The sequence below is a fragment of the Theobroma umbraticum genome, unplaced genomic scaffold (assembly GCF_002168275.2).
Source record: "Theobroma umbraticum cultivar Fairchild unplaced genomic scaffold, ASM216827v3 scaffold_7.0, whole genome shotgun sequence".
Lineage (NCBI taxonomy): Eukaryota > Viridiplantae > Streptophyta > Magnoliopsida > Malvales > Malvaceae > Theobroma > Theobroma umbraticum.
The window spans coordinates 905,647-905,861 of NW_018397278.1; positions in this window are offsets into that span (position 1 = coordinate 905,647).

Consider the following 215-nt stretch of genomic DNA (forward strand, 5'->3'; position numbering starts at 1 on the left):
TGTTATTTACAACAAGAAACGTGAAGCGAAAGGCATTAATTGACAAAAAAAGTCAATCTATAGTCACTCTTGCGTTCTTGCTTTAAATACTTTTATAATGTTATAAATGATTTTAAGTTGAATTCTGTTTTATTTTTGGATAAATCAATCACAATTTAATGTTGACATCAAGAAACGTGAATTGCAAGCCCTCCATTGACATAAAAAGTCAATGT